Source organism: Pteronotus mesoamericanus, unplaced genomic scaffold (genome assembly GCF_021234165.1).
Source record: "Pteronotus mesoamericanus isolate MK-2021 breed Mesoamerican mustached bat unplaced genomic scaffold, CSHL_Meso_final contig_169, whole genome shotgun sequence".
Lineage (NCBI taxonomy): Eukaryota > Metazoa > Chordata > Mammalia > Chiroptera > Mormoopidae > Pteronotus > Pteronotus mesoamericanus.
Window position 1 is genome coordinate 18,900,880 of NW_026555068.1, and position 25,557 is coordinate 18,926,436.

At 36.0% G+C, this 25,557-nt stretch overlaps 1 pseudogene; it reads right to left on the bottom strand.

Annotated features, from left to right (window-relative positions):
• Window positions 1-16,705: 16,705 nt before the first annotated feature.
• Window positions 16,706-18,798, bottom strand: LOC129064727 (nuclear receptor coactivator 4-like; annotated as a pseudogene).
• Between the last annotated feature and the right edge of the window lie 6,759 nt (window positions 18,799-25,557).

The window sequence follows — 25,557 nt, forward strand, 5'->3', positions numbered from 1 at the left end:
AGTCTTCATGCTCTTGGCTTGGAGGAACCTCTCCCCTCTTGTGTGGCTGTCGCACAGTTTGTAGCTACTTTATTCTTGTGAACTGTGAAGCCTCCTCTCCCCCACCCTAATGCATAGTGTGTCCCATAAAGCTCTCTTAGCATTATTGTCTAACCACCTATTTTGGTCGCCTGTGAAGGTAAGGAAAAATTTTTGTTTATTCCTAAAGTGTCAGTTACTACCTATATCAGGAGATCTTAATCAATTTTATGTTTAGGGATCCCTGTAAGAATCTGATAAAAATTTAGGGCATTTCTTTCATCAGAGAAGCACATGCACACTCAATTTTGAACTCAAAATTATAAGGTTGATAGACTTTATGAAGCTCAAAAACACATGGATAAAAACTCTTGATAAATGTGTGTGTATATATGTATATGGAAGGAAAATCTATAGTTAGAGCTCTGTTCAGATCTCTTTTCTTAGCTTTAATGTAGTTATTTATAGTCATTCTTATGAGCATTAATTAACTATATCATACAAACTTTGGTAAACTGTGTATTTGTTTTCATTCATCTAATGCATACTTTACTTTTTTTTATTTTAGTTTTTATTTCTTCCTTTACTCATTGGTTATTTCATAAGGTGTTGTTTAATTTCCACTTATTTGTGAACTTCCAAAATTTTTTCTGTCATTGATTTCTAATTAAATTGTATTACATTCCTGTTGGAGAACATATATTGTATGACTACATTCTTTTTAAAATCACTGACATTTATGTATGACCTAACAGATGGTCTGTCCTGGAGAATGTTCCATTTGTACTTGTTTGAAAAGAACTTGTGTTCTGTTACTGAGCGGAGTGTTCTATGGGTGTTGGTTAGGTCTAATTAGTTTACAGTGTTGTTCCAACCTTCTATTTCTTTTTTTATCTTTTTCCTAATTGCCTCATTCATTATTGAAATAGATATTGAAGTCTCCAACTGTTTCTCTATCTAATTTTGTCATTTTTTGATTTATGCACTATGGGACAGGGACTATATGTTTATAAGTACTCACCTTTATGTCTTCTTAATGGATAGGCCTTCTATTTGGGTCTCTGATCTAAAATATTTCTCTTGTAGACAGCACAGTTGGATCATGCTTTTTTTTAAAAAATCCATTCTGGCAATGGCTATTTTTGGATTGCAGTTTTTAATTCCTTTATATTAATGTAATTACTGTAAAAGCAGGATTTATGTCTGCCATTTCACTATTCGTTTTCTATGTCATATTTTTCTTCACTTTCATGGGTCAAATTCATTTATATATCCCATAGAAAATATAAACATGCCCAAAACTGAATCTATATCGACTTCCATTAGATAACTTCTTTTGTGTATTTTCTACCTCAAGGAAGGCTAATGTTCAATTCATTATTAATTCAAATGAAAAATTTAATTGCCATTGATTACATTTCCATCTTTACTCACACCATCCAATGATTCACCAATACCTACAAATTCTGTCTAAGTCACCCTTGAATTCATGTATTTTCTTAGTCCCGATGCATACTCCCTTGGTTCAGGCCTCCACCCCATACCAATTTGAGTCCCTGACTCCAGTCTCCTTTTTCTATATTCCAGTCTCAATTCTATAGCTGAATTGATATTTCTAAAAAGAAAAGATGATCATGATCAAAACTGGAATGAACAAAGAAACCCCAAAAACAGAAACAAAAGAACACAGGGAACTTTGGGAGGTGTGAGGTGCCTGTTTCCTGGGCGGTGGTGGCCCATTACTTTAAATTTTGCTGTCCTTGGTATGCCTTACAAGACTCCCAACCCACGACTCAGTTCCTTCTTACCGCTCTGTATAGCCATCTTACACCTAAACACCTGGCCCCAGACATGCCCAGCTTCTTTCCATAATCTGATCATTACCTGCTCTTACTTGTGGCTTCCTATTAGAAACATATTTCCTTCAATCTTCTTTTTTATCTACCTAGTTCCCATCAATGCTTAAGTTTTCTGAACATTACTCTGCACAAAAAAAAAACCAACAAAAAATCCCTGCTACCTCTATATGAATTATCTTTTTCTATATAATATTTACTTCCATAGAGTCCTATACTCATCATATCATATCACTAAAATCAATATTTTAAAGTCCATACTTTGTCTATAGTTTCTCAAGAATCTGAAGTTCCATGAAAGCATTTTAAAATTATGTTTTTAAATATACCCTCTCACACAAACACTAAGATCTATTATTAACAAAATATTTATTGAATAAATGAATGAATGAATGTCTAACTTTCCCTTAACATGACCTTTTGAACCTACCATCTATAAATTGTTGAAATTAAAAAAAAACTATTTAGAGTTTTAGTTTTACTGACTTTTGAGAAAAGAACCAACTCACTCAATTTTCAGGTGATATTTCATTTTTACCAAATGCGTGGGATTAAGTGAATGAACCTGAGTTCATTCTAAAAGTAATTTTTATTTTTTTATAAAAATCTATGACATCTCTTTGTATCTCCCAAACTTTGAAATTTAAGTCTTACCTTAACATTCAAAAGCCATCTCACATTGAATAATTGTCAATTCTGTTATTTTTCTAGGAGTTTCCTTCCTCAAATTCTATTAAAACTTTATTGAAATGTAGGTTCCCGGTAATCCATGTGAGAATATATCATTCTTACAAGAGACACAAAACAAAATATATTTTCTTTGCAATTATTCTTTTAGTTACATAAAATTAGACCACAGCCTTTAATGTACACTGTGACAAAAAGCCAACCAAGCCCTCTTCGTGGGAGCATGGAGACCATAATTCACATACATTGTAGATTATTCTCCTTAAATGCATTAGACAACACTTCTCCATGGTGAAACATGTGTAACCCTCTGACACAAAGCTTCTAAACACCTGGCCTTCATTGACCTGGCAGTTGACTTTCAAGAAGTGCATTTTTATGTATTTGTTAATAGAAAATCAGAATAAAATATGAGTCCTTTAAATTAATCTTTATGAAAGTGTTACCTGAGGACTAGCTGAAAAATCACTTGGGAGATTTGTTTAAAATTCAAATTAGTAGGCCACATATAAAACTATAGTAGCATGGGCTACCAATATTCAATGTTTGTAATATTAACAGGAGGAAAATTTAACAAAGTAGATCTAATAGGAAGCTACTCTTTACACATAACTATGTAGGGTATGGTAGAATTTATTTTTGAAATAAACTTTCAGTAAAAATTTACTATAATTATATTTTAATATAATTTCAGCAAATATATCACTTTATTTAAGAAATATAACAGAATATCCTGGGATATAAAAAGGTTAAAAACAAAGACTATAAATATACTGTGTTTTAGTAAATATTCAATGTTTGGACAAGAAAAAAATCATTTGAGGCAAATCACTGCCTATGAAATTTGTTTACTGGAAACATATTTTATTTAGAATACAATTTGTGAAATTCACTTAGGCAACATAACATGTAAAAATGCATTGTCATCTATAAATTGATGTTTAAAGGCTTTTTGTCTTGTTTTCTAGAAAAACATACTATTATACTGACTGAGTTTTATAAAAACAACATATTTCACATACCGTATATTTATATGCATTTGACTTTATTCATAGTATATGTGAATATATGTAGGTACAAGTATGTTTTGGTACCATTTAATGATCCAAACCATTTTTAAATAGTGTAGTAATGTGTATTTATAGTTCTACCTGTATTGTGCTCAAACTTTTAGACCTTTTTTTAGTTTATTGAATTTGACATTTTAATATTTCTGTTATTGACTAGAATGACATAAAGTACTTTGGGGAAAAACTGTGTAAGAAAATATTATTCCCTATAAAATCTGAATACCAGCATGGCCTGGTAGGTGTAGGGATACATTTATTATGGGTTAGTCTTTTCCCAAAGGGCAAGCAGACTATGGGAATAGCAGGGGAGAATTGGAGTAACTGGCAGCAACGATGGCTGGCTATTTAATTGTTTCATGGTAATTCTGAAAAGTGTCTACCTTCTCATTCTATAATAAGAGGACACACTCTAAAAAGGTGTGTTCCCCTGACAAGGTCCTCTCATTTTATTTATTCATTTCCTATGTTGAATACTCAAAATAAATAGAATACCAAGGATAGGAATTGACTTTGCACATGATGCTTTCTCTGTTGGAGAGTGCAAACTAAGCTTTCTATGATGTCGGGGCTGGCTTTCCAAGTCCAGTATGAAGACTGTGACTTTCTTATTGTTGCTGAAAGTTATAATACTAAAAATTATTTATTAAATTCTTGCAATGTGCCAGATCTTGTTTCCTAAAATTATGTATAAAATAGTGCTTAGTCTTCACAATAAACTTGCAAGATAGGTTCAAATTATTATTCTTAAATGAACAAAGTAAGAGATGTTGCTGACATCAAGAGTTTAAGCTAATAAATTGTAGTTTAAGCACTTGATGTAAATCTTCCTGATTCTAATGCTTGTGTTATTTAAAATTATGACTGAGCCCTGACTGGTGTGGCTCAGTCATCCTGCAAACCAAAGGGTTGCAGGATCGATTCCTGGTCTGGGCACATGTCTGGGTTGCTGTCCTGGTCCTTAGTTGAAGAGCATACAAGAGGCAGTGATTGATGTTTTTCTCACCCATCATCAATACTCCTCTCCCTCTCTTTCTCATTCCCTTCCCATCACTCTAAAAATAAATAAATAAATAAAATATTTTAAAAACTAAAAAATAAAATTATTCCTGAAAGAATTTTTTCAAAATTTTACATCCATGATTGTATGTATATTTGTCATGGCAGAAGAATGGCTCATAGATAATTCCCCGTATTTTGAAGGTTACACGTGTTACAAAAATGTATTAGACTAAAAATAGAAGATTGCCCAGCTGTTTTGTAAAGAGTAGCAACCTATGGAACTGAGTAACTTAGATTGTATCCCTGTCACATCTTTTTCTCTTTTAATTTAATTTAATTTTTTTTTCTTTTTTTTTGCAGAAGATGGGTTTATGATATTATCTTTAGGAACATCATGTTAGAATTTTAGACTATACAAATATAAAGCAGAATCTAGTTAACAATGCTCCCCTTACCATTTTATATGGCTGTTTACTTTGTCATCATTTTACTTAATTTTCACTGTTTTCACATGCATCTGGATTTATACTACTTAAACTATTCTTTGGAACCTCAGAGAGATGCTAGTTTAGCCATCAGTCTCTATGAAAATAAAACCATTATACTGACAGAAAGAAACTCACTTCAAATTTTAGTCAGATTCCTCTGTTCTCTCACCTCCACAAGGCCCAAACTCAGGCTTTAGTCTCTGGCCTTGTAAAGTCCAGTTTTAGTAAGAATCCTGTTAAGTCTATTTAGAGATAATCCCCACCCTTGATATCTGATTACCCTGAATACCTGACTAAATTCCTCAGTCCACACCATCCCCAGATGATGTCTGACCACCTTGGACTACCTCCAGTAAGTATCCTATCACCTAAATCCAGCAAGAATTAGCCTACTCTCTTAGTCTACCCTCCTAGTAATTTTCCATCTATCAATCACTCACCCCCTCCTCTCCTTGGCTATCAATCCTCACCTTCCCCTGCTGTGTTTGGAGTTGAGTCCAGTCTCTTGTTCCAAGTGCAAAACCCCATTGTGGCAATCCCTTTGGATGAAATTTTCCTTACTATCCTTAACAAGAGTCTGAGTTATCTAATTTTTTCTTAACAACATCTAATTAGCTTTATCACAAACTTATTACAAAAAAATCAACACAGTCTGTGAAAATCTCAGGATTCAGACAGGTGACTAATTAATCTTTTATCACTCTAATTTTATTAGCAACCTGATTCTTAAGATGAAACAGACAGCAAAAAACAATTTTATTATGAGACCAAATGAAAACTTAATAGGAAAATCCACTCTTCCAGTTGAATTAACAACAGCAAAAAAGAACTTTCTTTCATTAATAAGCTAATTAATAAGATGTTCTCTTGAAAATCTGCATCAAACAAAAACCTCAATTAATTGCTTGAAGAGTCCTCTTTTTAAGTTATCAAATGCAATATGTAGGTATAGGAATTAGTGCTAGTGAGGGGGAGAAATTATGGATGAAATGTCTGATAGACATGTAATGGAAGTTCTAAGAATGGAGGAGAAAGAATGAACAAGAAAGAGAACAGCAGTATTTGTGGAGATAAAGCCTTGAAGCTAATGAAATATGTGAGTTTATTAAGTCCAGCGACTTCCAAGCAAGATAAATATTCAATACGAATAAAATGACACATGGGGACATCATAGTCAAATTGCAATGTATCAAAAATAAAAACGTTCTCACACACACACACACACACACAAAGAATGTCTTTTTTTTAAAAAGATTTTATTTATTTATTTTTAGAGAGAAGGGAAGGGAGGTAGGTAGAGAGGGAAAGAAATATCAATGTGTGGTTGCCTTTCGAGTGCCCCCAACTGGGGACCTGGCCTGCAACACAGGCATGTGCCCTGACTAGGAATCTAACTGTTGATCTTTTGGTTCACAGACCAGTGCTCAATCCCCTGAGCCACACCAGCCAGGACAAGAATGTCATCTTTAAAAGAGATACACTAAGATTGACAGCTGACTTTCAACAAGTTATATAAGCCAGAAAGCAATAAAATATGCTAGGAAATATATATATATATATATATATATATATATATATATTGGACTCTCTATCTATATATCTATAATCTATCTGTCTACAAGTTAGAAGTTTATGTCCTGTTAAAATACCCATCAAAAATGAAGGCAAAATAATGACATCTTTTAGAAAATAGAAATTGAGATATTTTTAGCATTAGATATAAATTTCAAAAAAAAAATTACTATAGAAAGTATACCATGCTAAAGGGAAATGATCCCAGATGAAGAGACAATACTCAAGAAATGAATGAAGAGCACCAGGAAAGATAAATATATAAGGTAACTTAAAAAAAAATATTGACTATAAATGAAGTTAAAGTGTTGCAAGATTCCTACATTCTTTGAGAATTAGTCAAAGTACCCACTTTAGGGTAAACATAAGGGTAAACAAATTTAGGGAAAAATAAGTCAAAGATGCATATGGTAAGGAGCAACTACTAAAACTATAATGTGAAAGAGCACAACTAAAAATTAATAGAGATAAAATGGAATATTAAGAATTCATTAATTAACAAAAGAATAGTAGAATAAAGTAACAAATAAATGGTTTAAATGAAAATTAAATAAAAACAGTTTCCTTATAAACACAACTCTATCAACAATTGCATAAAGTGAAAAAGGATCAAACATTCCAGTAGAAAGACAATGACTTGTAAGACTGGATACAAAATACATCTATATACAATTTATAAGAGGCATACTATAAAAATATGGACACAAATAGATTGAAAACAAATGTGTAAAAAAAAAAGATGTTCTAACCAAAAGAAAGTAGGTAATGCTTTATTAATATCCTTCAGAGTAGGTTGTAAGGCAAAATGTTTTAGTAGAGACAAAGAGAGGTATTTCATAGTCAAGAGTAGAATGGATAAATGGTCATAGTTTCATATACTGGAATACTATGCAGTAATAAAAAGAATAATTACTGCTGTATGCAACAATATGAATGAAACTGACATACATAATACTAAGTAAAAAAAAAAAAAGCCAAGCATAAAGACAATACTGTGTATAGAATACTATTTACATAAAGTTCAAAAACAGGTAAAACTAATTTATGGTGTATCAGAAAAGTGCCATAACCTCATCTGGGTATTGGGCTAAAGCAGCACACCTGTGCATATAAGAAGTTATTGTAATGATTTTAAAATATGTTCACAAATTTTCTGACACTATTTCCTTCAAGAGTTAGAGCCTAATTCCTTTCTTGAATGTGGGCCAGACTTACAGACTCACTTCTATTGAATAAAGTTAAGTGACAGTATGAACTACAAGGATGAGATCACAAAAGGTTACCTCTTCATTTTCTTCTCCCCCACTTTTCCCTAAATCCAATTTCTGAATGGTGCGGACACTCAACTCAAGCAGGCTTTGTGGAGAGGTTCACATGGCCAGGTGACACAGGAACTGAGTTGTCCATCTTACGGCCATGTGGCTGAGTCTTCTTGAAAGCAGTTTCCCAGCCTCAGTCCCGCTACCGGGTACCTGCAGCCTGAGCCAACATCTCGACTGCAAGCACAAGAGAGACCCTGAGTCACAACCATCCAGCTGAGCTGCTCTGAACTCCTGACTTGTAAAACTGGGAGATAACAAATGTTGGTTATTTTAAAGTCATTATGTTTTGACCGTTTGCTACTCCTGTGGCCTTGGCCAAATCCCTTAATTGGCCTGGGGCTGTTTCCTGCACCTGTAAAAAGAAGATAATGGACTCTCCTCAGCATCTGAGGGAGTATTGTCCTGACATTTATAATGACCATCCGCCTAGCGGATAATTAAGCATTGCTAATTCCATTAATCTTCATCGTGGATAAATATTATACAACTATTAACATTTCTCCGATTTGCATAACCTAATGTTGCTTCATAAATATTGTTTATTGCAAGGTCCCTCTAGGGTAATAATTGCTTACTAATAGTTGCTTAATAATAGTTAATTATGAGAGTTTGCCTACTCTATTCAATGTTGGGTTTCCTCAAGAGGGAATATGACAAAAAAAACAAAAACTTCTTGAATACAAATTTATCTTTAGCTTTTCTATCCATGTGTATTATTTATTGGTTATTTGGGGGGCCATAATAATCACTTCACTTTCCAAATGCAGTTGCCAATCACAAATCATAAAGTTGTTTCTGGTAACAAATATATCAGCAGAACATGCACTTGAAAAAGAAGTATACGCATGATACTGGTTTTATTCATCTTCTCCAGGATGTGGTTTTTTGCAAGTTGCAACAAACCTCAATAGAACCGAGTTTAGGCAAAGTCTATCTGTAATAAATTGAAATGATATGGAATTATATTCAGCTGGTCAAGCCATTTTCAGCACACAAAACAACATTTCCAACTGGAAAGGAGAAAATGAGCACCTTGCACATGTTCATAAACACAATCAACAATTCATTATGATATCAAGTATCACAAAGTAGGCAGGATCAAAAATAGACACAGGAGGTAATTACAGCAGGGAGCTCCAGTTTGTTAAGTCCAAACTTATCTTCCTTGATACCGATCTGCTTTTATAAAGAGTAAATAAAAGGCACCATTCTTTTCTTTCTTCCTTTTGCTTCTAAAATTGGATTATCAGTCACAGGATACTGTCATGTAAAACAGAAAATCTTTGTTTACTTCCATGTTTACATTCTTTACATTCCTTTTTCATCTTGAGAAGAACCAAGAGGGGGAAAAAAAAACAATTCTAATTTATCATGTGAATATAATTCTATATCATTTTTTTACTTTGTCAAATGAGCTTATTCTCTATTGATTTTGAATACAAATCACAATGTGTTTTTGTCTACATTGAGTTTCTCAGTTGGTTTTGGTCTATTCTGTTTTGTGAGGGTTGGGAGGGAAGGTGGCTTACATGTGTTCAGATATTGGAAGTGTCATTATTCTTTTTGTGACTCTTCCCTGGGTTTTCAGGAAGTGAGCTGAATCTTTGTTCTTGTCTTAGCATGGTCTATTTTTCCTATCATCTCGTGAGTCCACATACTGGTGATTTGGTGCCTTTTGTTGGAGTAAGGCCTCTCATTGCAGAATTTCTCTACTCTGGAAATAAGATATATCTATGTATTCCTCCGCCTAAGTTGAAAATGAGAAACTTAGTAAAAAATTTTACACATTTACTTAGAAATGTGCATAGGTTAAAAAATGACATTTTTTCCTTTTTTAAGATGGAGCTTTTTTCTTATAAAATTATTAAAATTAAAATTATTTAGGGTGTCTTTAAATTTGTTCCTGATTACTTCATGTTTTTGATGGTATTATAAAAGATCTTTTTAAAAATTCAATTTTAATTTTTTTGCTAGTTTATACAATAAAATTGGTTTTTATAAAGTGACCTTGTATTATTCAACTTGATAAATTCACTTATTATTTTTGGGTAATTTTTTTCTTTAATTCCTTAAGATTTTTTATCCACTTGACTACATAGTCTACAAACACAAGTGACTTTTACCTTTTCCTCTCTGATCTGTAAGCATTTCATTTTTTTCTCTTATTTTAATAAACTGACTAGAACTTTCAATATAACTTTGAAAGTAATGATAAGAGCAAGTATATTCAATATGTGCTTTGTTTCTGAACTGCAGGATTTTTGTAGGTTCCTTTTATCACCTTAAAAAATGTCCCATTACTAGTATGCAGAGAGCTTTTAACACAGAATGATGGTAAATTTTATCATTCCTGTCCTGTAACTAAGATAGTCATTTTTTTTGTTTTTATTTGCTCATATTTTGTGGATTATCTATTGCTGTATAATATTACCACAAATTTTGCAGTTTAACACACCACGTATAACTTCCACTTTCTGGTCCAGCACGTGAGGAGCTCAGATGTTGTCACTCTATCCTAACAAGTAAAAAAATGAACAAATTGAAAATCAAGGAACTTTTCTTAGATTTGAAAGAGAATTGAGGCTGCAGGACAAACCAGTGCCCCCCAAATTAGGAAGACAAGGAGGCAGACATAGGGAATCCCAACTCACTAAGCAGAATCCCACAACGGGAATTTCTGCAAGACCCTGTATTAAGGCAGGGAACCCTAAATTGTAACTGAAGTATTGCTGGAGGCTCACTGTGGACAAGTCCGAAAGGTAAAAACTCGGGGCAGGGGGAGGTGGGCAATCATGAAAAGCCTGTACATTTTTATGAGTTTTATCTCTAGGAGCTGTACCAGGATCTGACAATAAAGACGGGAGAACAAGTCCCTTGTGCTTGAAGCAGGGAGAGGGGAAAAGTAGCCGTTTTGAAACAAGCTAGAGTGTTCTGTTATTACTGAAGAGCAAATTCATCACTCGTAGACACTATTTAACCAGAGCCTGACTCACTGGGGTTTCAGCAGAGCCTAACCAACCTGGGGTAAATTTATTTCCACTAATTACCTGTACATGGATGTTTAAAACAGCTTTATTCATAATTGCCAAGACTTGGAAGCAACCAAGATGTCCTTCAGTAGGGGAATGAATAAACTATGCTACATCCATTCAATGGAATGTTATTCACTGCTGAAAAGGGCATGCGCTGTCAAGCCATGAAAAGACATGGAGAAAAGAAGTGCATATCACTAAGCGAAAGAAGCCAAATCTGAAAAAGCTACTATATTGTATGACTTCAAATGTATGACTTCAACTAAATCACATTGTGGAAAAGGCAAAATTCTGGAGACAGTAAAAACATCAGCGGTTGCCAGGGGTCATAGTATGGAGCATAGAATAGGTGAGCACAGTGGATTTTTAGAGCAGTGAAAATACTCTGTGTGATTTTTATCATGATGAACTCATGCTATTATACATTTGTGCAAACCCAACGAATGGACCACACCAGAAGGGCACTCTAATGTAAACTATAGATTTCGGGTGATAATACTGTGTCATCAATTATAACAAGTGTGCCAATCTGAGTGCGGGAATGTGGGTAAAGGGAGAAGTCACTTTAATTCCATTGCTTTATGTAGCCTTAGACCTCCATAGTCACATATGCATGTTATACTCTGTTCATAGTTCAACCAGTCAATTCACTTTTTTAAAATTAACCTGTTAAGATAACTTTATACTCTTTCTTTTAGAGACAAAACTTTACATACTATTTAAAAGTTTTGAATTTTTGTGAAGTTCACTGAAAATGTCAAGGTACCACATGTTTTGTTCTGTTGTGTTTTGCCTTTTTTTTTTTTTACCTTCGGCTATTTTCTGCTTCATATACTTTAATTTGCTGTTGAAAATATATGTACAGATATATCCAGTTACATATTTAATTTGATTCAATTTAAGTGAAGCCTTTGATTTTAGCCTTAGGTCAAAAACTTGAGGAATATTAGACAAGCAAGGCAGTCATTTTTAGAGTGGCAGATTCTTACCTAGTCTCCCCCCCCCTTTTTTTTTTTTTTGAGTTGGACATTATTTTAAATTCAGAGAAAACTGAGACAACCAGGGACTTCAGGAATCTACTCAAATTATCAATATCTCAAAAATGAGATTTTCCTCAAGTAAAATAACATATTTGGAGAGATATGTGAGTTGGTCTGAATGATAACATGAAAATCCCCTAGAGTTATCTTTGTTCAATTGTAAAATTGAAATAGAACAGACATATGGAATTATTTCATCTCAAAGCTTATGTTCTAGTCATACCCTAAGGACAGGCATTTTCTGATTTTCCTTTCTTTCCCATCTTAATCTTATTATCACCTGTCCTTGTCTTCCCATAGAACTCTCTGCCTTAATTTATCCAAAGCTGGTTATTTTCTTTTAATAACTTATTTCTTCCCTTTCTCTGAACTCTAGCTCTCTTTTATCATGTGAATAAAATCATTTAGAATGGAATATCTTGGTCCATTCTTTTTTCATTGCTGTTCCGTTACAGTTGCCCCATGTTCCCCCCCCCCCCCCCCCCGTCGCTCTCCCCTGCCCTGCCCCTCCCTGCCCTTCCAGTCAATCCCCACCCTGTTGTCTTAATCAACTTTTAAAAAAAAATTGTAAATACTCTTGAATTCTTCAGTAAATTGCCACAGGTTGGTATCTTCATTAGCCTATAATTTTCTATGTCTCCTAAGCTATAATGGTTATTTTGTATGTGAGAGAAAATTGTAAATCTGGTGACAGTCAGGGGTTTCCCCACTCTGTGGAATTTGCATTAAGCTTTATTTTGACCCAACTGTTATTTCAGCATAAAGCAAATTTAAACAACTTGACCAAGTCATCAAAGCTGTTTATGCCCAGTGAAAAGAAACAACAAACTTATAAAGAAAACTTGACTCAAATCATAATATTTTTCTTCAGTTGACATTAAAGAAAAAAAAGTTAAAGAAAAAAGCTATAATAATGTCCAGAATTTGTATTTGTAAATGAACCTCATTCTATTTATGTACATAGAAATGAATATGCTTATCTGTGAATATAACTTGCTTCTTCACAGGATAAATAAGATAATTGTGTTCAAAATTTTAGTTTTACATAAATACAGCAGCAAGAGGTAAACAGACAAAAATAATACAGCATAATAAAAGTTGTCCATCTGGAGGGGCACTTCCTAAATATCTAGGTGTATAGCTTTGTCAGAGGGCTAAGGCCACATGCTCATGAGTTCAGACACACATAAGTGATCCATGGTACAAGTGGGGAAAGATGCATCTTAATCTTTAAATAGGATTCATCAGGAAGCTATCCCTGCTTTGTATTTTTCTTATTTTATTTCATGTCTCTAAAAATATTTGCATCTTACTATTTGTAAGAAATAAGTTTACAAACAGACCTGTTTCAGTTAAAATGGAAGAGTATCTTACACTAGCGTGTTCATACTGCAGATCACACAGAACTTATAATACTGGGAGGAAATAGTGAACTGTGATCAGCCGTAAAATCAAATAGAATAGAATAGCAAAGAAAAGCAAATATCAAAGTGTCCCCCGTGTGATATTGTCTTATAACTCTTTCCCTTAAATTATATATGCCTGTTTTATGTGTTAGGAGGTAAAAAGTATCTTTTATTGTAGGTTGTGGTCAAACAATTTGAAAGCCACTGTCTGAGACAGCAAAATAGCCATGGCTACAATTACAGGGTGATCCTGGAAGCACCTGCTGATGGAGAGCAGACTTGACGAGCTTAGGCTCTGGTGAGTGACCGTTATCATCTATAAACATTCGTAAGTTCGAAGTTCTCATGCACAAGAATTGTACAACCCCAGTAAGCCAGACTTCAACCTCTGTAATACGCCTCCATAGAAATCCACTCTCTCTTTGGTGTTTCAACTTATCCTCAATTTAAGAAACACACCAGTCTGGTTTGGAATTTGAGAGACACTTTGATGAGATTCTTTTTCAGCCTTTTTTGTAACATGGATTTGCCTTTTTCCTCCTACTGACTCAGCAAGAAAACAGTAACCAATTCACCTTCTTTCTTCTTTCTTCATCCAAACAGAGCTTAGGGTTCTATTAAACCACTTTTGCATCACTGTCTCGTTTGACTTCTAATTACTGCTTTTACAGGCCATCCATTTTCCAATAACATGAACTCCAAAAATACTCATCAGAGAGAGGCTTGGTGGAAGTCTGCTATCTGTCTCTTTTTAGCCTGTTTATTCCTTATATCTAGTAGTGTAGCATATTCGTGATTTAACTACAACTAAAGAAATATCTGGCTGTAATCTTTATATGTAATCTTTTACATCAAATCTTTATATGTAATCTTTCAGCAATTTAACATTTCATTTGTGACCAGGAGTATTTATGACCAGTAATATGGGCAAAATGGAAAGACTTATGTGAGCCTCAATGTGTAAGACAAAAGATCTCCCTTCCTTTATTCTGAAAGTTGAGAGTGAATTCGCTGACGTCTGGATGAGAGAATGCCCTGAGGATTGGGGTGGGAGGAGTTTCCCCAGCCTCCTAGCTGTCTTCATAGGAGCTTCTTGCCAAAAAAAATGACATCTTCATGATCCTCATGGTCCCACAGGTAGTTCCATCAGTGCCCCATGAAACTGTAATACTGAGCTCATACCTAATTTTGACTTTTAGGTAGGCCATTAAATCATGGTGAGTAGCTGGGCAGCGTGACCAGGTCCATCCTACCCGCTCCCTCCCTTCCCCTTGCATTTTGTTTTATTTCATCTTTCCCAGCACTTCTTTTCCAGGTATGATCACCAATGGGCTAATAGGGAAACTGTGTTTAAATAGAACAGAACTTTCACTTTTGGCCAAGTAGTTTTTCAATCTTTTACAGCTACATGGGCCATTCATATCCATGTGTCCCCAACACTTTCATTTTCTGCTGCTTGGCACCCACAGAGTCTGAAACCCAGTCTCCCAGTGTAGAGATACTAAAATTTCTGTGGGTGGCATTTTACAACATGATCTTTTATTATTAATCATCCAGTGTTGACTACTCTGAACAGGTTCTCAAAGATATTAGTGGTTTATTAGATCTAAAAGTAGTTTTGACTAACTTATATCCTTTAATTGATAAATAGGTCCAGCTTTAAATTTTCTCTGTATGTCTCCATTTTTATTTTTTATTTATTTTTCTATGACTGTTGTAATTTTCATGGAGGGACATACAACATGCATCAATGCAAAATACTTTTAAATCCTCATTGGGATAGTGATTAATGTAAAGTTTAGGAATATATAATGTGCTAAACCTGAAAAGCTGTAAAGTTTCCCACAATCTAAGATAATGGAAAGGCTCCTTAAGTTTTTACCCATCACCTTTACTGAAGTTGTAAATGGTGCCTGGGTTGGAGAGGAGCTAAATATAACAGAGGGCTTTTTCAGCTGTGGTTCAAAAATTCCAATGATACTGTGTGGCAAATGACACTGTGGGACTGCGAAATTCCCCCTAAAGGGCCTTCCAGATGACAACATCACAAACTCTAAGAGTATTTCCAACGCCATATATTAAGGCAACTTGAGTGGCTTAATAGTTTAAAGATTTGGAAAGCAGCTATGTCAGAGAATTTAAAACCATTATAAATCCCATTTCGCTCCTACAGAGAAACTTTTTAAAGCGTGGACATGACTTTTAGTATATTAGGAAATGGCAGTTTTCACAAAGCTTCAGTAAACACCCCAAGGCACAGGTGCTCAAAACAGCCTGTTCACTAAAATCTCGCTGCATTATACTTTTAGAGGCAAAAGTACACTGAGCTTGCAGTAAAAGGACATCTAATTTATCCCTAGTTAAAAGCACCAGGTGTCAAGCTCAACTTCCATTATACAGGATGCACCAATAACCAAGAGGTAGGATAATGACTAGTTCAAGCACGACATTTCCAACATGTCTTTCCTTTTGCTCTTTGATTAGTCAGCACTGGGGCTTTTTTGCCTGCATTTCTTCAGAATATTTTCAAAGAGATTAGGAGTGCCCAGGATATCGTCTGTCATCCTGAAGCAATTCCGAGCTCTTCTAAGAGAGCTCATTAGATGCTTCAGTAATATTTAGAGACAGAAATAAAGACAAAATTGCCAGCAGCAACATTTCTTCCCAAAGAAAATAGCATGGAATCTGACTTGTGGGCTAACATGTCTTGTAATTAATGCCAAAAATAGCCAAGATGTTGATACACATTTTGGCTTTTTAAAAAATCACTTATTGTCAAGGTTAATTATTTGTGTGAAATATGCTATATATTAATTAAACAGAAATAATGATTTCTACCACTAAAGGAAGAAAGCGCACAGAAAGGTAAGCATCTAGAGAAGGATAATGAAATGGTTGAGGAAGTTTACTAGCTTTAGAATACATCAACACCTTGATTATAGAACTATTTCATTTTTAAAACTAGTGTTTTAATGTACTAGTAACAACCCGATCTAAGGAGCCATGAAGGTGAATTAAATGAATACTTTGTAAGAAGGAACTGAATCACCTCAGCATCAACAAACAGGCTTTTTCGTTTACACAGTAATGCATACTTAGAGGACTCATTTCTCTCCACTAGTTCAAAATTAGGTAGGAAGGCACCAGGCTGACTGGTTGCACTCAGAAACACAATGATTTGGCAAGTTGCAGTCACCCGGCCTGTGGAAGTGTGATCATCTGCGGAAAAGTTGCTTGACCCAGTCTTTCCCATCTGTAGAGGAATTTGTTGGATACAACCACTTCTCTTTGTCCACTTTAAGCTGCATTCAGGCAAAGAGATCACAAATGGTTGGGGAGCCAAGACAGTCTGGGGGGAAGTTACGCCCCTCCTGTAGGGGTGATCAAGTCGTACTTCCCTGGCCCTCTTTCACGATAGCCACTTGTCTTCTCCTGAGGATAACTGACCGAAGATTCCTGTCTTCTTTCCTGGCAAGACTCAGTCAGCCATGCTAAAGGGACACCAGGAAGTGGCCATGGGACCCTTAAATTTTTGTTTGCCAGCTCTGTCCTTGCACTAGGCACTTCCTGGGGATGTCCTTCTGTGCATGAAGGTGTGATGAGCCATTCCGACAAGGGACTGTTCCTTATCACTTTGAAAAAATCAGCAATTCTTGGAGAAGCCATTGCCTTTGCTGTCTTAGCTTTTTCTGTTGCCCCTTTTCTGGAAGGAGAGAGCCACATATTCAAGGAATCTGCATGCTTTTCAGATTCAGATTTGGGGACCACAGGCACACCATTCTTATCCTTTCCTTCTTTTTCCAGCAGTCATTTATGCACAGCTTCCCTCTCGCAATTTTCATCACGCACACTCTGCAAAGCTTGCATGGGGTATGTTGGCTTTGCAGACCTCGTTGACTTTGTATGGGTCCTAGACAAGCCACTCCTTAGCGATTGCACCGGGAGTGCACGAGGGTTTCTTAGCCTCCATGTCATTCAGGCACTTCCGAGGGCCCAGGTTTTCAATTTCTATACCTTTGGGCTGGATGACCCAACAATTGGTACAGGAAATGGGCTTGACAAGCCAAGCCAAGCCAAGTCAATCATTCATACTGTAGGACCCCTGGTACACCTGGAACAAGAGCTTACATCTCCCACTGGCTCCCCAGTTGTCATTCCCAGGCTTCTCCAGCTTTTGGGATTCCTGGGGAGTCACCAGTCAACAAGAAAGATCCATCTCATCTTTTTTTATTTAACATTTTGTAGTTATTTATTTTTAGAGAGAGAGAAGAGAGGGCGAGAAACATCAGTGTGTGGTTGCCTCACGCGCACCCCCTACTGGAGATCAGGGCCTGCTAACATGTGCCCTGGCTGAGAATCGAACCAGCGACCCTTTAGTTCTCAGGCTGGCACTCAATCCACTGAGCCACACCAGCCAGGGCTGATCCATCTCTTCTTGATCAAGAAACTCCAGATCTTCAACCTTTTCCATGGGGCAAGAACTGGCAGTAGAATAGCTGTTACTACCCTTTTGGTAACTTGGGTTTTCAGGAACTTCCTGTTGCTGACTCTTGTCAGCCATTTTTCCAAGCCCTTTAGGTAGCCCTAAAAGAAGCTGCAGGCTCTGGTAGAATTCTGACTGTTCTCCAAGGTATGCTTTTGGGTGAGTCGGTCCTGGAGATCGGTGATGGGGGTGACCATCGGCAGGTTTGCTTCCAAGGAGCCATTGACTGAGAGGGACAGCTGTGGTGCTGGATGCTGACTTCCGCTCTGGCAATGGGATACAGCCTCTTTTTCCATGAAGGGCCCAATATTTGATGAACTGGCATGAGCACCAAGTGCTCAGGGATGTGGATGGTCTTGAGGGACCCAAACGTGGTGTTGGCCTGGCACAGAGCAGCTGTGTCTGTTTCAAAGAGTAGGAAAGTCAAATCTTTAGGTTTGAGGGTCAAATTGCCCAGTCTTTCTGGGCACATGGAGACTTGATTGGCTAGATCATTGTTTTGGGTACACTCCAGTTGATGACTAAGACAACTGAGCTGGCCCAGTAACCAGTGGCGCTGTTGGCCTTGCTGCTGAAGTGTCTCCTCGTCAAGTTGAGGGATGAGATCTACCTGTTCATACAACCACACCCCACAGCTTCAAAGACATTCAGAGTGACAGCTTACACTGCTGTGAATATGGGCTTTGACCTCTTGCCAGCTATCTTTAATTTGCTGTTCAGCCTGGAGAACTCCACCAATAGCAAGCTCCAAGTGTCTCTGTGCACTGGAATGCCTCAGAAGGGTTCTCTATTACTGGAGCCATTATGATCCTGTGAGGTGCTCATTCTGCTCAGTGTTCCAGCTACAAGTGCAACTCCAAGCGATCCCGGGGGACCTGCAGTGGAAACACACCACCTGACACAAGCCCAGGGCCACAAAAGTTGTCTCCATTTTTAAATAAGAAAATTTTGAGTCTCAAACCTACCCTCTTAAAAGAGTTTCTTCTCTTTTATGAAAAGATTGAGGGGAGAGCCTACATGCTGTGGCAGATTCCAGTAAAAAATAATTTGATTAAGATATACCTGTTCTTGCCAGTCTGCCAGAATGTAATCATATGATTTAATATAATCTAATCATATGAAATGGTGCTCCTTCAGCCCAGAGTGGACACCGCTCTTTTTTGAAAATAACACAAAACTTGTATTTCACATATATCTTTTATTTTTCAACTTTTCTCAAAACCACATCTAGTGGAATATCATAATAATATTCTGAAAGTGGAGAAGAAACCAGAAGAAAAAAAAGAATCAAATGATTTGATAATGCTTCTTTATTTTCAGGAAATATTCATATTACATGCAAGTATGTATGGCATACATCAATCACAAAATAATGTTCAATGTAAAGTATGTTATTTTTAAAATCTTTTGTAAAATTTAAAAATATACTTTTCTTTTTATCTTAAACTATAAATAACCTCTTCAGACTTATAAAATTAATCTAACCAATTTTAAAGACAATGGCCCTTGGCATGTAATATTCTAGAACACTGCCACATGGTCCCATAGTGCCAGTCTTTTTAGGGATACCCACCAACTGAATACCAATTACCTTGAGAATCAAAATAATTTGATGACAAACGAAATACAGGAATTTGAATCTCATTCTTCCTGACAAGAATAAAGAATCTTAGGGTTTGCAAGCTTGTCCTGGAAAAGCAGGAGAAACTACAAAGCTTATTCTAAGTGCAGCCAACGGTGGGCTAAGGTGGGGGTGGTCTTTTAGATCCACCAGGTTAATTGGTGACCCACTAATTTAAGCTTTGGGAAGTTGTGTGAGGACTGTGATATCTGAACAATTGCCTCCCCACTTGGGATTGCTCTCTATCACCTCACCCCCTCTAATTATCCTCCAAATAATTATATGGAAAGATATTTCACCATTTACCATTTATGATACCATATGTTTTAATTAGTTATAATATTTACTAGAGCCTGTTATAAGTGCATTGTTTCCCTTATGCACTGTTCTCTGAGGGCAATTTCACCCTATCTACTGTCTCCACAATCACATACCTGCAGATGACTCTTAATTTTTCTTTAATAGCCCAGGACATACCTCTACCCAGGTAGACCAGGTTTCACCAGCACATGCCACAGGCATCTCATATCCCATATATTAAAGCCAGAACCCACTCTCTTCTTTCTAAACCCCTTCTTCCTTCAGCATTCTCTTTCTCTTTTAGTGAAATTACAGTCTCCCCAGTCATTCATGCTAGAAAATGAGGGATTCTTGACTCTCCATCTTAGCCTCTATATGCAATCCATCGGTCTCAATATTTTGAGTCTGGCCTTTCATCTTCATCTCTTTCATTTATTCAGCAAATGTTTAATAAGTGCCTACGATATGCAAGGCATTTTCCTAAAGCTGGGCTTACTTTGAACAATGAAACATTAAAAAAAAAATCCCCTGCCCTTCTGGAGCTTATATTCTCATGACAGGAGACAGAAAGTGAGCAATAACTATAATGCATTAATTATCAGAAGCTGATATGTGCCACAGACTAACAAAAACAGCTTAGGATAATGAAGATCAGAAATGTAGAGAGTATTAAAACTCTAAGTGGGCTGCTCAGAGAGGACCTCATTGATAAAGTAATATTTGAGCAAAGACTTAAAGAATGCATAAGCATTAGTTGAGAAAATATGGAAGAAGAGTGTGCGGAGGGCAAGGGCAGCCAGGTCAGGGTATGTGTCCTGGTTGGAAGACAAACAAAACCAGGGAGCCTGCAGACCACGACTGTGGTCCCGGTCACAGTTATTCCTTCTAAATGTTCCCTTTCCAGCTGTGTTCTTCTCTACTCTGTCTTCTACCAGCTGTGACAGTTATTCCTCTACAACTCAGATTGCCATGATTCTCTCCTCTTTAAACCTTCCAATGACTCCGCACAGACCACTAGAAGCAGTTCAACTCAACTGGTGTCTAAAGGTTTCCATAATCTTCTCTGTTTTTACTTCTGAGGGTGTATCTCATTCTGCTTCCTATCCGTGCAATGTCAAACAATATCCAACTCTTTGTAGTTTCAAAGATACCACTTTTGGCCTCTCTAAATCTCTGTTGTGCCTTCTATGTGGCCCTCCTCCCCCTCTTTCATCTGGCTAAATAAATCTCATCACACTTCATCCCTTTCTACCCCTGATACAGATAAAATACAGTACAGCTCTTTTTTCCTACCTATGCACATCTCTACTATTTCTCCTATTAACTATGTTATAAATACATTTTTATTAGGCCTTGTCTGAGCTCATTAAGTGTAAAGAATGTCTGCCTTGGGCAGAGTAGATGCCCAGGAAATATTGGTTGAATAGATGAATGATTATCATGTCTAAATTGCCATAAAATGGAGAGATTTCCGTTGAACTTTAAGATCAATTTTCAAATGTTTTCTATTGTTTTAACAGAAAATTCTAGTTTTTTTTGCCTGCCTTAGGCCTCAAAATATTACTATACCTATATGGCTTTTCAAATTGTGTGTGTAATCATTCATCTGTTCAGTCTTTTTTTGAAACTGGGTTTCTACTGTGCAAAAGGCATGCAGTCTTTCAGCTTCAGGAAATCAGGCCCTGACTCCCATTTATAAATGAAGTTTCTTTTTAACATAACTTCAGTAGATTAATTGATCAATAAGGCCCTTGTTTGTCCCATAAACACACTGTTCTCATCTCAGTCTCTAAAACTCTGCCTCAGTATTCTCTTTCCTGGAAAACCTGTGTTTTTTCCCTTCTGTCCTTCATAGAGTCACCAAGGTTAATATTTGCGGAAGGACTTGGGGTGTCCAAGAGTAGAATGGGCTAAAGAAGTCTCTGGGTTGTTCGTATTTGGAAATGGTTAATTAAAGTGTGAACAATTATTTCCCCACACCAATTTGTTATTCGTCTCTGTATTTAAAAAAAAAATGATCAAAACCATTCTAGTTTCAAGATTCTAGGCATAATCTTCAAATAGAAGAAAGTAAATGAACACATCTTAATGAGGATGAAAATCAGTGAAAAGAAAATGGTCAGGTGGTTTTGTTTGTCTTTCCAGAGAAGATAACTTCATTTCTTTTCCATTTTTCCCATCTGTTCAGAATTCTAAGGTTTAGCTTTCTTGTGACTAATTGCACTTGCTTTGTATTGATTGTGATGCAAACCAAGTAACTACAGAGGGATTTAATCTTGATTTGAAGCTGTTATATTTATATTCCCTCTTTTTTTCTCCTGACCTTCTCTCTGGCTAATAGAATGCTCTATGTACCCTGATGTGCCATAATTTCCTCAGGAGCACCAGAGTCCTTGCATTAACAGTATGTAGAAAAACAATAAATCAGTGGAATATCGCAGCACATTTCCCCAAGAGGAACATTATTAGGTACAATAAACATGTAGAGAAAAGACCCACTGACCTAGAATGCAATTAGCTAGTTTGCAACTGCCTGTGTTTGAGAAGGTACTTCCTCTTTCAAATATTATTAGGGATCTAATTATTTTAGAAGACACTATGGAGATAATAATGAGAAAACTTTTTCCTAATAAGTGGACATTGGTAATATCCACTTCATTTTGTAGGAGGAAAAACATTATAATCTCATATTTTCAGATATCAAATGTATATGGTATGCCCTCTTACCATTTCCTAATCTTTGTCCAGAGAAATGATCCTAATAACTACACGTTTTATTAGTTGGTTAATATACCTTGAAAGGACTGGAAGGCATAATTTTTTCTGTCTCTTGTGTTTTTAGGTAGATTACAATGTACCCCTCTCAATAAGCCAGCCTCATTTACTTAATCCTTTATAGATCTGAATGTCATACACAGTATTAGTTTTCGAATTAAGCAGTCACACACATGGTGTGTCTTGGAGCCATTTTTCTGCGCAATATGATGGCCCTCATGCAAACACTGGATATCTCAAAATTTACCAAGGAAGTGTGACGCTGCAAGAAAGAAAGGTAGCAGAGTACAGACTCTGGCAGTGGTGTGTTACACTCCTCGCCTCATAGTTTACTTTTTGCCTCCCTTTTCCCATCTGTAAAGGAGCATAATGATACTAACTCCTTAGGGTTGAAGACAAAAGGAAACAACACATACAACCTACATATAACTATATGTGGTCAAGAGTAAATGCTTCAAAAATTTAGCAATTGTTACTATCATAAAATAGTCTTCATTTAGACTTGCTGTATGTGTAGTCTGTCTCTAGTGGAGATGAAGCCTTAAGCTAACACTTAGCAAAGTGTTAGTTTCTTCCTCAGTGAAAGAACATATGGATGACCTTCATCAACAGCAGTGCTGTCAGTGCGCTGTAAAAACAAGGAAGTGGTGTAATTAGCATTTTAAAGGGCAATGTGAAAACAGGAATTGTTTGGGTACAAGGGCGATAGCAGAAAAAGACTGAAGGGAAATTCAATTATTTCACACATTTCCAAGTGCCTTGCTTTATCATATACTAGAGAATAAAATTCCTCTCTATGTGGTTATTCAATGAAAGAAGTTCCCGTAAGAGATTACTCATGACACAGATCGAATTGAACAAATTCAGGCCGACAAGCTAGTCTTGCACCCAAGATGGAGGGAATTGCCAGCTTGGGTACATCCTGACCAGCCAGTGAAATGTGCCCAGGGCAACATGTGTCTCTGTGAGCCAAGGGAGCAGGAACATTGGTAGGTTGACCATCTGGAGGAACTGTCTGCATGAATAGAATAAAAGGGAGGTTGGCAACGTTCCCTTCCTTTTGATTTACTGCCCAATTCTACATAATGTAGGTGAGGCCTGACGTGGACAATAACATCTGTAGGTGCCCAGCTCCACTTTCAATATATCTAGGCAGTTTTAGAGCTATTTGCAGAGGGCAAAACTGGGGTGGGAAGGTTGACAGTAATCATGTCATAATCGCTTCTTTCATTCCTACTATCCTGTACACAATAAAACACTAAAAAAAAACACATACTAACTGCTCAATGGTTATTTTTAGTACGTGAATGAGTAAAAGAAATCGGGCAAAAAAAGGTTGTCTTTGGAATTTCCTGCAGAGACATGTGTGGATTGAGATGCAACACAGTGACTTAGACATGTGGTCATGGCTCAGATTTCACCAAAAGTCCCTAGCAAGTTCTACCTGGTGAGATTGAAGGTGGCGACTTACAAAACAGGATGTCCATTGTGGATCTGCTGGCATCTCTACCTAAATCTGAAGAGATTCCAGATGCTATCCTAAGCCAACATGATTATCTTCCTTTCCAGAAGAATCAGAGTAGACCTCAAAAATGTCATAAACCCAGAGTAAGAGAGAATTTTCCTGTAAAAAACTACTCAATATTTTACAATGTAAAATATTTAATAAGCTGCTATTTTCTAAAGAATTACTTTTGTTACTTGACTGTTACATATTAAAAATACCTTAAGCAAACATACTTTAAAATTGTCTATAAAATATATGTAATAAAATTACATTAATATAAAGATTTCTTGTGCAAACCCTGAAAACTAACTCCTGTAATAATGTACCATAATTATTTATGCACAGCAAATTGCATTATATTGATTATATATATAATATATGTTATACATACATATATATAGATAAATGATCTCATTGAAATTGAGTCATCTCAGGAGGCAAATTCACTGTAAAGTTGGTATCAGTGAATTTGCTGAACTATATCAATTGTGTTGTAATGTATTATTCATAAACAATAAAGTTAAATAAAACGACTTCAACTTTTTGTTTTGGAGAAATGTTATCTAAGTATACTTTGCTGTGTATAAAGAGACAAGAATCTTGTTGATTGTTTTATATGGAGATCATCTAAGAGCTATTCAGAAACTAGTTATGCTTTTGTATTGGGAATCACATCAGTCTTGGAGTACATGGTTATCCTTAAAGTCTGCTTAGCATCTTTAAAATTAAAAAAAAACTACTTTTTGACCATTTAAATTGTTAAAATTATAATTTTATCAAGGACGGTATGATCAAGTAGAAGTACACGTGTATATGCACATACCTTTTTTTAAAAAATAAAATACCTTTTAATAAAAAATAAAATAAAACATAGAGCAGACTTAGATCCAGACAAGATATTGTAAAGATTTGGATATTTGGTATTTGTTTCCTAGTTCATCTCCACTAGCTCTCGAGTTTCCTAGGAAATTTGCAAAATCAAATATTCTGTATTTTTTTTCCCATTACAATTACAAAAACACTTCTGATAGTGGACAACAAGAACAAATTGCCCTGAACCCAATCCGTATTTGAATTATATTTAATTTCTTCCTTAATTAAGGAAGCTCTGCCCTGGATAGGTATCTGAAATTTAGCGTGTAAACTCTACATGTATTATATTAAATACCCCTCTTTTATTAGCATCCAGCTTTTCCTTCCTCTCTTCCTTTTTTCCTTTCCTTTCTTCCTTATTTCCTGCCTTTCTTGTTTTCAAAATGCTCTAGCACTTCATTGACCATCTTCAGCCCTCAAGCTTGGATCCACAACTTATACACCACTTAACACTCCTCACTTGACACATTCCTACCCCTAAAGCAACCACTCTCTCTGAGTTTAAAGT